Below are 11,086 nucleotides of genomic sequence, written 5' to 3'. Positions count from 1 at the left end.
GTTCTCATCCAGTGAGCACATAACAAACTTTAAGGCATGTTGGATTTCAAAGACAGAGTGACGGGGTAAATGGGAATCCAGAAGGGCCCGTAAGGGGATGAATCATGGAGCCAGTTAGTGGTTAAATGCTTTAGAGGAAAATGAGGCGGCCTGCAGTGTTAACAGTGTCAGCTGTACTGTGCTGCATCATCCCTGTCTGCTGTGACCTCATAGAACAATATATAACATATCGAAAGATATCTAAAGACGCGTTGCATAGCGCAGTCTTCCAGGTAGGAGATTCTCTGCCGAGGTTTTTAGACATTAATTCCCAATATGAATAATTCCCATGGAAAGAGCAAAACAACTGACGGGTTTATCGAGTATCTGTTTCATCCATTTAATCATCCTGCTGCTGTAAAGCGTCACGATAGCAACAATGTGGATTAATCCACCACAGGAAAAAGTCCCCAACCAACGCGCTGTAAGTACGAGCGTCCTCAGGAGGAGCCGCGGCCTCGGGCCGATGAGAAGATGGACTGTCGCTTCACGTCTCTTCCGTGGGATTTGAGAACAATGATAAAAACAGCTCATGCTTTAAGGCTGCGCTTGGTTTGGACTCGCAGTGTTGTCTCAAAGGCGTAACAGACGGACACTTTTGTCCTCACATGTCCTCACTGGTCCGTTGACCAGAACAGATAGTCGACCACCGTTCCGAAGCCATCGGCTGTCACTCGGCTAGGAATGAAGCTCCGGGGTGAGTCGGGTCGGTCGGGCAGACTATCGTCCCAAAGGCCGGCGCTTATCACGCTCGCGCGTTATTCAGGGCTGTCAATCATGATGTCGGCCGCTCTGATCAGCTGGTCTCTTCTAGCCAATAGCAGAATGACACAATTAGCGCCACAGACCTTTAACAGGACTGTATCACATGTCATCTGTTAGTGAACAATGATCTGACCCATTGAAATATTAACTTCAACCATCCTGTAAACGTGATCTTTACACACGGAGCATTTCTTGACTCTCACCACATGTGAGAACATGTGAGAACATGTGAGAGAAACACGCAGAATCCACACGTCCAGGCTGAACCTTCTGTGGCAGCAAGGGAAACGCCCCTGACCCCCACCCTCTCCTCCACCCTCTCATCCACCCTCTCATCCACCCTCTCCTCCACCCTCCACCCTCTCCTCCACCCTCCCCTCAACCCCCTCATCCACCCTTTCATCCACCCTCCCCTCCACCATCTCATCCACCCTCCCCTCCACCATCTCATCCACCCCTCCACCCTCTCATCCACCCTCTCATCCACCCTCCCCTCCACCCTCTCCTCCACCCTCTCCTCCACCCTACCATCCACCCTCCCCTCCACCCTTTCATCCACCCTCCCCTCCACCCTCTCCTCCACCCTCTCATCCACCCTCTCATCCACCCTGCTTGACACCATAACAAGTCTTCAATCGCTGTAAAGCCAAAGTGTCTAAATGAATCAGCTCTGAATGAAGAATCACTTGGAGGGGATCGAGAGCCAGAGGAGCAGAGAGAGGGGGGAGTGTGTGTGAGTGTGTATTCAGATACGTGTGTGTGTGTGTGTGTCTGTGTATGTGTGTGTATCTGTGTGTGTGTGTATGTGTGTGTCTGTGTGTGTGTGTGTGTGTGTGTGTGTGTGTGTGTGTTGACACAGTGAGCAGAATGAATCTAAAGGTGCTTTGTTTAATATTCATCATCCATTAAAACAATATTATAGGAAGACGCAGCGTGAATCTGTTTACTTTATCTGGATGTCCAGACCAACGTTATGTATGGAAGGACTGATATTATATATTTCTATCATGCCGCTAGAAATCAGTAATGAGATCAGAGCAGTTGTTCGGTTCTGTATTTCTTCACACATTCATTCTCTTTTTAGTTAAGAAAATAACAAAGGTCCAAAATGAAGCAGAATGGTGCAGAAGCAAAAGGTGCCGATTACAAATCTGTACTTCAGCACCCTGGACAGCGTCGTGGATCTGGTGTCAGATTTTGGAGTCTCTTTACATTCAGCTCGATGTCAAGTTATTCAGGTTCCTTTATAACTAATATCTTGTTATAAAACACAATGTATAAAACTCAATAACTCCCGTTATTCCCATTTCACATGTCACTGTATTAATAACTGGAGGATTTTAAAATAACATCATTTTCTGGTCCAGCGGGGTTATTTGAATGCCGACGCGGCGTCGTCAGCCCATTGGTCACATGTCAGGTTCTTTGTTGGGAATTTCGGTGGATTTTGTGATGAATATAACGCCTTAAGATGCAGAGATGTTGTTTTATTCAGAAGAGTTCCAAAAACTGAGAGAATAAAACTCATTGCATCTCATTTGCTTCACATTTTCTTTTCATCCATCAAAGCCTGCTGTTTTTTTCCCTTTTTATTGGGATTAAAGAGACTGACCAACTTTTCAAAAGAAGCCTTTGAAGTCAGAGTGGTGTTTGCCGGAAGGGTGTGTGTGTGCGTGTGTGTGTGTGTGTGTGTGTGTGTGTGTGCGTGTGCGTGTGCGCGTGCGCGTGCGCGTGTGCGTGTGTGTGTGTGTGTCTGTGGAAGAGGGACCTTGGCTTCGTCTCATGGTTAAAGACTAAAACAGGGGAAGAGAAGATTATCTGCAGCATCATCAGCCTGCAGACGTCCAGCTGCATCTCAGTCCCGTCCAGGTCTCAATCACAGGGGGGGGTCGTAGGGGGCAATGAGGCAGCTCCAGCGGGACCGGTGTGTGTGCAGGAGGGGGGATGAAGCCAGCCTGTGTGGGTGCGGGGGGGGGGGGGGGCGCTGCAGCAGCCTGGCAGTGACTCAGCACTAGAATCTCCCTCCCAGTCAGATATCTAACACACTAATAGGCCTCTTTGTCCTCCGTCCCAGAAGAGCCGGTCACGACAGCGTCTCGCAGGATTCGGCAGCTGTGTTAAATTGTTCCATCAGATTCAGCTCGTACGTCTTCATCATGCCTGAGTCATAAGTGCACAAAATAGCAACGAGTGCGTTTAAATCAGATTGCGTGTCTGATCACTGATTGCGGTTCCGTCGGCCTCCGGAGCTGTTTTGTCTTTACAAAGGAGCTGAACTGTGAAGGAACGCACATCTCTGATGGAGAGAGCGCTATACAATTGGATAATTGAGGTATTGAGAGAGTCGCCCACATTGACGCATGTGGGACAGAAGGACTCCGATGGTCACGATGGTCGTCAGAGAGAATTGACCCGACGCCGCAGGGTGACACCTCATGGCCTCATTTCTCCTTGTCGGTTCCTCCTCGTTCTCCTTTTCCTCAGTGACTTGCTTCCCCTTTCATTCTTCACTTGTTTTCTCTTTCGTGTTGTTGGTTTTCGCGGAGCGGAGGCTTAACTAGAGCGAAAAAACAGAGCAGCTGAATGGGCGGGAGGTGCAGGTTCATGTCCCTCCTGGCTGGCTCACAGGAAGTGGCACATTACTGCCGACTGAACTCACATCTTCTCTCAATGTGCAGATGTTGGACCAGCTGAGGTCTCCCTTCTGCGTGACTAGAGTTCAAATGCAACGATTCAGATGTTCCTGTCTTCATCACGGTGACTATACAGAACGTGACACTGGGTAGAAATAAATAGCTTCACATTTTCTAGCAATAAATAACTTCTGCTCTGTCCTCCCCCCTCGGTGTGATGCGTTGTTTGCAACGCAGCCAAAATATGACTCACCAGCTACAAAGCCCTAAACAACCTGCCCCCCCCCCCAACCTTTCAGACCTCCTCCCCCTCCACGCCCCCACCCGGTGCCTCAGGTCCGCTGAACACCCCGAAGTCCGGACCGGGGGCAACAGGCCCTTCTCGGCTGGTGTGCCCCCCCATCCACATCCGCCAGGCTCCCACGTATCATCATTCAAACAAGACCCACCTCTTCAAAGTGGCCTTCGACTGCCACCTCCTACGTGACTCATTACGCACCGTTTCTCCAGTTGTGGTTCTGTTTGTTTCTTTTGTTTCTCCTCTTTGTCTGTCGTTGGCGAATGTAAAGTCACTGAGTGGATGTATTGTTACACAATTGGCAGAATGTCTCCAAACTTCCCCGTCCGGGTGGGCGGGGGAGGAGGTGGATGGTCCATCTGTCTGTTTGTTCCCCAACGAAAAGTCTATTCGGAGGTTTTTGTCATGTGGTGTATTTCACAATATTTTCCAAAACCATATCAAGTACTTTTGTTACGTGAACCCATCTGAAAACATTTTGATTAAAAGATTAAAATAGGATACAACAGGATACAAGCTGCTGGCTTTTGTAGAACAGCAAACAAAGAATTTTAAGTGGTTTTCTTGAGATATCATGTCCACCCTTTTATGAGGATACGTTGTAAATACATTTATTTTTTACTCTTCATTTCAGATGACATTAAATCAATGGTTCTGCGTTACTTGTTCCTCGTGCTGGGAAGGCTTATGTTTGGATGACGTGAACTTGCCCCTGGTCAGTTTGCAGCTTAGCATCAGGCTACATAACTGCTTTTGATACAAAGCATTAATTAAATATATTATCAAAAGTAAATCTATATATTTTCTATAGAGTAGTTTGACCAACTTGCTCTGATTGGACTGTACTAAAAGCTGGAGGTTGGTCCTTTATTCATTATTAACTGCTCCCTGTCGACAGGTATTTTACCCTCAAATCTTAATCATGCTACTGATTGCCCCCCTTAAAGAAACCCACCTTAGTTCCCTCAGTTTTAAGTCACTTTAGACCCATTTCCAAGCTGCCATTTCTATCCAAATTTTTATAAAAGATTGTCTCCAATCATCTGATTGCATTTATGAATAACAATGACATTTTCCGTTCCTTTCACAGCACTGAGACGCTGGTCAAGGTCACACGTGACCTACACAGGCCTGTACACGTTTTAATTCTTCTTGATCTCAGCTCAGCCTTTGATACTTTGATACCACAATGTTTTAATCAGCCGTCTAAAAATTGAAGTTGGAGTCAGTGGTGCAGCATTGGACTGCTTAATAAGAGTTGAGGGTAAGAATTTTATGGATTGGAGGTTTCAACAAATGTTCGGCATGAGGGACGCGACTGACCATTCTGACTGTCCTTTCATGCTCAGGTTACCAAAGCTGTGCAGATCTGCTCCGTCCAACTGAGACAATTAAGGAAAATCAGGTCTTTCCTCTCAGCTGTAGACCTGCAAAGAGTCACCCACGTGCTCATCTAAGGCTCTGAACAATCTCGCTCCGGCCTACATCAGTGAGCTCTTGAGCCCGTACCTGAGATCTTCAGGCAGGACCTTATTAACTGTCCTCCAAGATCTCCATTGGTCACTAAAGGAGACGGGGCCTTTGTGGTCAGGGCCCCTAAACTGTGAACTTCCTGCAAACTGAGACAGACAGATTCAGTGTCCTCTTTCAAATCCCTTCTAAAGACGTTTACCAGCTGGCTTATTATTATAATTATTATTATTATTATATTTGACGGATTTTATCTTATTTATTATGAACTGATTCATTGTATTGTGTATTACTTGTGTGTGTATTGTTAAGCACTTGTTTGGAAAGGTACTATATAAATGAAAATATATTATTATTATTAGTCAGTCAGTGCTAGCGTGCTAACGCTCTCAACAAGGTAAACATTTTAAGCCCTAACATTATCATAGCGATGTTAGCATTTAGCTGGAAGAGCTGCTACCACGGATTCACGCTGTTAGAATTGAGTTGTTTTCTTTAAAAGAACATGTCAACATTTCTTAACCTAAAAGTGTACGAAGCTGAACCTCTTTCCTTTCCTTTCCTTTCCCTTCCCACTCCTCCTTCACTGGCTCTCCTCCTCTTCCTCGTGTATTTGACCCCCAGGGTACCAATCGACACCCCTTTCCCTCAGCTCCACCTAGCGCCTTTAATCTTCTGGCTCATCATTCTCCTCTTCTTCTCAACTCCCTTTCATCGTCCACTCATCCCTCTGCATATCTGATGCGCCAGGCGTTTCCCAGTGTGTGTGTGTGTGTGTGTGTGTGTGTGTGTGTGTGTGGGGCGTCAGTAAGGTCACGGTCCTGGTTGGCCAATCACATCTTATTGCCACCCTGTTCACATGTATGCGTGTATCATGACACTTGTAATGGTTTTCTGGTCAGCATCCTTCTCACTGTCTCCTAAATCTCAGTGTGGTTCTAACATGTGATTTTGTGTGTATTATGTTAAGATCACACACATAGCTTTGTTCTTGTGTTAATTTGTGTGCGTGTTTGTCCGTGTGTGTGTGTGTCTGCCATGCAGATGTTTTACCACAGAGAGAATGCAAGATGAGCTCCTGCAAGTCTTGCACCTGCCTGTTGCTATGGAAACTGGGTATCCTCTGTGCGTCACCTGTGCCCATGTTTGGTTTGGTTTCCTGCTCTCTCTCTCTCTCTCTCTCTCTCTGTGGTTCAAACACACACACACACACACACACACACACACACACACACACACACACACACACACACACACGGACGCCGCAGCCTGTAAGTTCTATGTTAAGTGGATTGGCAGTATTTGTGTAAACTTTTCCAAACGGCACTATTCATGCTGTACACACAGACACACAACACATACATTAACAATGACAAAGCGTTAAATGAACTGGAAGCTCAGGCATCATTCAGAGTAATTTATGGCTCAAACAGACGTGTTGTTCTCCATGAATCCGCAGCAGGACGCACTGATTATTCATCATCAAAGCGAGGACGGCCTTCTGCTGCAATGCTGCTCGGGGTTATTAGCTTGTGACCTAACAACTCTCCAGTTCCACTTTTCCTGCTCTGATATTAGTGCGTCCTAAACTAAGCTTCCTATTTCACCATAAATAAGTTCTATAAGCCAGCTCGATGACTGATATGCTTTAATGTGTAGGATAAACGGACTGTAACTGAGTTAGTAACAGAGTCACTTAGTTGCCTGGCAACCTCACGGTATAAACAAGACTTAAGAACACTTTAGACAATGTCATCTAACATTTTATCTATGTAATGTGTTGAAATCTGGAAATCTTGAAATCTTGAAATCTTGTAAACGCTGAATTGTGATCGGTAGCTTCCAATAGCCAATGTTAGCTAACGGTTTACGTTATTCTCCAAACGTCTTTGCTCATCACAGCAATTTGAAGCAGTCGTATCAATAACGCCGTCTTTGCTCCTCATAATTCATAATTCAGCTTTCATGAATTGTCGTTCAAATGTAAACCGTGTTGTTTTTGGTCGCTGACTGAAACAGTAACTCCAGTGGAAACTTCACAGATAATCTGCACAACACATTAAATGACCAGAGAAGAAGATTGGATTTAAATTCATACAGATCCAACAGATCGGAACAGTGGACCCAGCCTGATAGAAGAGCCCCCACCACCTTTAAATGGCCTCACACACAAACACCAGCAGAAATCTGGAGCAGTCGCACAACTGGTAACTGTCCGTCAGACGCTGATGCAATAATCAGGAGGTGCAGGTCTTCGGCAGCTCGTGAAGTGTCGGTCCAGAGAGCAGTCGTCCACAGGACAACGAGGTGAGGACAGAGACACAGAGAGTCAAGCAAAGGATACCGGACTCCGCGCTCCAGCTGGCGGGCTTCCAGCTGCTCAGAGCGGACCGAGACACAGAGCTCTCCGGCAAGACGAAGGGTGGAGGAATCTGCATTTAGGAGTGGGGACAAAGACTTGTACACAGAGTCAAAAAACAAGTTTAGCAAGGCGGTGAGAGATGCTAAACGGCTGTACTCTGAGAAACTCCAAAAAGTTCTCAGCAAGTGACTCTGCTTCAGTTTGCAGAGGCCTCAAACACCTCACCAACTACAAGCCAAAAACCCCCACTCCATGAATGACCTCCGCCTGGCAGACGAGCTCAATGAGTTCTACTGCAGATTCAAAAGACAATGTCCTGATCCCATCCCCCACAGCTCCACCAACCTGCTGCAGTCCCCCTCACCTCCCTCCCCCAGCCCATCAGGTGCTCACGCCTCTTCATCATTATCACCTTCCCCTCCCCCACCAGCAACGACCCTCTCTATTCTGGAGAGAGACGTTAACCGGCTCTTTAAAAGACTAAATCCCCGTAAGGCAGCCGGTCCGGACTCCGTCTCCCCTCACTCCCTGAAGCATTGTGCTGACCAGCTGTCTCCGGTGTTCACTGACATCTTCAACACCTCCCTGGAGACATGCCACGTACCAGCCTGCTTCAAGGCCTCCACCATCATGAAGCTGGGGAAACATGTCTCAGCCTCTCGGACCATCAGCACCGGTTCCCCCCAAGGCTGCGTTCTTTCCCCTCTGCTCTTCTCCCTGTACACCAACAGCTGCACCTCCAGCCACCAGTCCGTCAAGCTCCTGAAGTTTGCGGATGACACCACCCTCATTGGACTAATCTCTGGTGGGGACGAGTCCGCCTACAGGTGGGAGTCTGACCATCTGGTGTCGTGGTGCAGCCAGAACAACCTGGAGCTCAACGCTCTAAAGACAGTGGAGATGGTTGTGGATTTCCGGAGGAACAGAGCCCCACCCTCCCCCACCACCCTGTGTGACTCCCCCGTCACTATTGTGGACTCCTTCCGTTTCCTGGTCTCCATCATCACCCAGGACCTCAAGTGGGAGCTGAACATCAGCTCCATCACCAAGAAGCTCAGCAGAGGTTGTTCTTCCTGAGGCAGCTGAAGAAATTCAACCTGCCAAAGACGATGATGGTCCACTTCTACACGGCCATCATGGAGTCCATCCTCTGCTCCTCCATCAGCGTCTGGTACGCTGCAGCCACAGCCAAGGACAAGGGCAGGCTGCAGCGTGTCCTCCGCTCTGCAGAGAGGCTGATCGGCTGCAATCTGCCGTCCCTGTAGGACTCGTTCGCTTCCAGGTCTCTGAAGCAGCTAAAAAGATGGTAGCCGACCCCTCTCACCCCGTCACTCGTCACTTTGTCGTCACTCGTCACTTTGTCACTTGTAATAAAATATTAATTAATATTAATATCACTAAAATATTTTTAGTTTTTACCTTTAACTTTATTCTTATTTTATACTAACTCATAGCCTTATTCTACGAACCCATTGCATTAGCATTTCATTTTACCTTATTTTATTACTTGTGCACTGCTGTCTTGTTGTCTATTGTTACACTGTCTACTGTCACGCACCAACCGCCAAGACAAATTCCTTCTATGTTTGACATATTTTGGCAATAAATGTTTCCTGATTCCTGATTCCTGATATACTCCAGACAGAGAGAGAGAGAGAGAGAGAGAGAGAGAGAGAGAGAGATGGGTTCTCTCAAGGTGAGGCAGGAAGAGGAGGACAAAAAGCCTTCACTGCAGTGAAACAACCCCCCACCGGGCCAACCCCCCCCTCATCGATTCAGTGGTGCAGCAGAGGCATAACGAAATCTCAACTCCAGGCTCTGCAGTGGCAACCCTGCTTTGGGAAAACACCCCATTTTTTTGTTTTCTCCTCTAACTGCTGCGTCCTCTCAAATGCAACCCCCACCTCCCGCTTTTCACCCCTCCCACATTTGGTAAATCAGTATCCCACCCGTCCCCCTTTCTCCTCTACTCGATATTTCCCTCAGCAGCATTCACAGGCAGATTGTTGAGGCACACACTCCTTCACTACTCTTTGCACTGGTGTATCCTGTTGTCACGCACGCACACACACACACACACACACACACACACACACACACACACACACACACACACACGACCTTCGTTGCGTCGGACTTTAAAAAAGGTCGATGCTTCTCTCTTGACCTACAATAACCCTCCCACGCAGAAGCTCCCCTCTGCCTCCTGTGTTGCTGACTTTAACACTTTATTGTGCACCGTGTCGGGGAGCAAACCGACATACTGGTCCTCGCCCTGCAGCCTGTCTCCATCTTCACACGCATCATTCACGACAGGCATCCACGATAACATTGGCAACACACGAATATCCATGAGCGTCCAGTGTTGAGCGTACATTTTTTCTCTGCAGCTTTTCTGGCTTTAGCGAACTGCAGTTGTGGATTCAGCATCATCAGAGAATACGGTGGCACTGATAGATGGAATGTACAGAGCTTGAAGGTAAAGAATGCCAATGAGAAGTAAGGTCATCACATTTGTCACTAAGGATGCTGTTCTGAAACAGATTTGAATATGATTATGTTAGAATTACTACTTATACTGAAAGCTACAAGTTGGCGCCCGCCATGTGTTGAGTGGCAGGAGGAATTCTTACTTCTTGTCCCCGTCTTTTTAGAAGCATCATCTGTATTATTTATAAGCTCATCAGAAAGCCCTGCTGACAACGCCTCCCGTATACAGCATATAACACCCATATTGGATGACTGTTTCCTGGTTGAAGTTTGATTAAAATGTCGTACTGCTGAGCGATTGGCCGCTGAGGAGAACTTAATCAACAGGCAATGTGTGTGTGAGAGTGTGAAAGAGGGACCGAGGGAGTCAGTTTGAGGGGGGGGGGTGTTGCAGATGATACTGCAGTATAAAACAGAGCCAAATGTAAACCTGTGAAGGCTTCTCTGCTGTTAATTACACACAGACTGTAAACTTCTGTACATTTCTGTCCAGTTGAGGACATTATTGATCCTTATAGGAAGCCTGGTAATAACACGTGACAACACAAAGGGAATACTAGATTAAACCTGGATGAATTCATTTTGGATTTACTGAGCACACAACACTGACACGACCGCCTAATCAAGTGAGTGGGTGAACATGTTAGCATTTAGACATGTAGCAGAAACAGAGCAGCCTTAGCATTCATTTGTAGTCATCTCTCTGACCACTTGAGTGTAATATTCGCTCTGGTTTGGTCTCTACACACCTTTGAGGAACCCTTATCCGTCAGGCTAGCTGCTCGCTGGGCCTCATTTGGTGCTTGTTAGTTACCCTGCAATGGATTTCAAGAGCTTTTACAGCTGGAGGTGGAAATGATGCTGATGAGACTGTTGGGAGTGAAACATAACATTAAAGTTATGGATTGTAAAATTTAAATAAAGAGTTAAAAGATGCTCAAATACTATACATTTGAATGGAACTGCAGTGTGACCCTTCACACAACTGTTACATGTAAACATCAATTTATTGTTTACATTATTGTGTAC

Source organism: Gasterosteus aculeatus, chromosome 18 (assembly GCF_964276395.1).
Source record: "Gasterosteus aculeatus chromosome 18, fGasAcu3.hap1.1, whole genome shotgun sequence".
Taxonomy (NCBI): Eukaryota; Metazoa; Chordata; class Actinopteri; order Perciformes; family Gasterosteidae; genus Gasterosteus; species Gasterosteus aculeatus.
The sequence above is the reverse complement of the archived record's forward strand: the minus strand, read 5'-3'. Positions refer to the sequence as shown.